The sequence below is a fragment of the Pinus tabuliformis genome, chromosome 6 (genome assembly GCF_031772625.1).
Source record: "Pinus tabuliformis cultivar Carrire ecotype Pingquan chromosome 6, CPIR1, whole genome shotgun sequence".
In the NCBI taxonomy this organism is placed as follows: Eukaryota; Viridiplantae; Streptophyta; class Pinopsida; order Pinales; family Pinaceae; genus Pinus; species Pinus tabuliformis.
The window spans coordinates 110,149,895-110,152,496 of record NC_142292.1 but is presented as its reverse complement, the minus strand read 5'-3'; positions in this window follow the sequence as shown (position 1 = coordinate 110,152,496).

The window sequence follows — 2,602 nt, the reverse complement described above, 5'->3', positions numbered from 1 at the left end:
ATCCTAACCGGCAATTGCCGTTTATTGCAACTTTGGATTTACCCGACTTGACGCGCCTAACGAACGATCCAATAAATTATCTTCCGTTCTGGCCGCCAATGCCAAATAAGTTGCCCAGTGATATACCCAAGTTCGAAGGTAAACCTGGAGAGGATCCATCAAATCACGTGATGACTTACCACCTCTGGTGTGCTTCGAATTCTATCTCGGATGATTCGATCCGTTTACGTCTTTTTCAGCGTACGCTCATTGGTCTCGCGGCCAAGTGGTACATTGAGTTACCACGGGCCTCTTTTTATAACTTTAGCCAGTTAGCTACCTCGTTCCTAACTCATTTTCAGTTGCCGGTCAGATACGATAATGGTACTGAGTTATTAACTTCATTAAAACAATCGACGTCCACTTATATTTTTGATCATATCCATGAATGGAGACGTCGAAGACGTTTAGTGAAAGTTTTTATCCCGGACCAAATCTTAGCTGAATGGTTTGTCAAATCATTATTACCGAAGATTACTGAAGATGTAGCTAAGGCTGGAGTAGTTACTGAGGAGCAAGTCATTGCTCAAGCCCAGTACCTTGACTTAGTTTACACTCAGTCGGGTACGTTGCACGAGAAGATCCCAGATCTTCCTAAGTCGAATCAAATCGCTGCTGCTCCTTCGGGGTCTCATGCTGCTGATGGCATGATTGGTACGGTGAACACTAAAAGTAAGAAGAAATCCTCAAAGAATTCTTCTCCAATTATAACCTTACCAGACTCCCCGACAGGAGAATCTTCTCCTGAGATTACCGCCGACGTTCACGCTGTAGAGTCATCTACGGCTAAATCAAAAAACGGTGGTAAAAAGAAAGGCAAGAAGAAGGATAAAGCAGACAAGGCTCCAAAGGAGAAAAAAGAGAAGTCGGAATCTAACGACGAGAAACGCAAACCTCGCTATCCTTGTTTAATTTGTGAAGAAGATCATTTCACAAGAGATTGCCCTCATCGGGCAGAGGTTGTGAAAATTGTTAAAGGTTCCCCAACTCCTGCTGTTTTGAAAGATCCATTTCCAAAGCAGGAGAGTAAGATGATAGGTTCTTCCTCGAGTGCCAGTGAAGAACCCATATTGATGATGTCTCATGTACGGATTGCGACTCGATCACACGATTATGGTAGTAAGAGTCCCGTTGATGGCAAAGAAGCAAAATCTTCTCATTCTAATCCATCAACCTCAGCTCCCGGTTCCGATCCACTACAGATCGAGAAACCTAACCCGGACTTAGTAATCAAACCACCCGCCAAGGGTATACTTCGAAAGTCTACTTTCAATCCACATGCGAGAGCAGCTCAGAATTATAACATTGTTGAGGACTTAGCTGTTTCACCCTCAGCAATGTCGGCTTTAGAAGTGCTGCAATCATGCCCAGCACAACGAAAATTACTTTTGTCAGCTATAGGAGCTGTTGACATTCAGGACCCGAACCTGTTACTCTTTGATCTAGAAAATAGTACACCGCGTCTCCCTCATCAGATGGCTTTCCAGATCCCAGTGATAGTCAAAAACAGGCCTATTCATCGGACTGTAATTGATGAAGGAGCTTCTACGTGTATTATGTCGATTCAATGCTGGAGATCGCTTGGTTCTCCTTCATTGAACCAATCCCCGACGATTCTTAAGGCCTTTGATGGCCGTGGGTTCCATCCGTTTGGCATTCTACAGGATTTACCTATAGGGGTTGAAGGAAAAACCATTAGTCTAGATGTGGAGGTGGTTGATGCCCCTCTAGACTACAACCTTCTCTTGGGTCGAAGTTGGTCTTACGCTATGACAGCGGTCGTGTCATCGGTCTTCAGAGTTATAAAATTTCCACACAATGGTAAGATCGTAACGATAGACCAGCTGGCTTATTTTTCATCCGACCCAGCCTCTTCAGAAAGTATCCAGCATGTCGGTAAAACGACTATCCCTTATAGGGATGTTGGCGTAGGATTAGTTAAAGATTCCGGTTTACTGGGAACTTTTCCTTTTCCTCCAATCAACGCAGACCCTTCATTCGCTTCCATTCATATGATTACTTCAGACACTTTTATTTATGATGATCCTTGGATTGTCCCATCTGAATCTGAGATAGACTCATTCGGTGATGCTATGCCTTTGAGTCCATATGAAATTGCTTATGAAGCCGTGCAGTCTTTTACCGACCCGTGTTCAACCCAAATCGACCAAATGAATGTGGTCCGTGAGGAATCACTTTTCACATCAACCTCAGAATGGATAGCGTTTCCCGAAGTTGTGTCATCTGACGAGCAACTTCGCGAAATCCTAAGTGTAGATGATCTACCATGGGAAGATCTCCATCATAGATCTTCGTTTTTGCCTGAGGCTGATGGCTTTGAAAATGATTTTTCATCAATTTTTACGGCTGAATATGTTAAGGACGCTCAGAATCCCACGAAACATCCTGATTCAGAGTTGAATTTGGGAAACATTTCCCAAACTATTGCCATTGACATTTCAGTCAAAACTGGAATTATTGAGAACATTCATATAGGTGCCTCATGTACAAATGACGAAATTCAAACATACAAGGCCCTATTTCAAGAATTCTGCGACGTGTT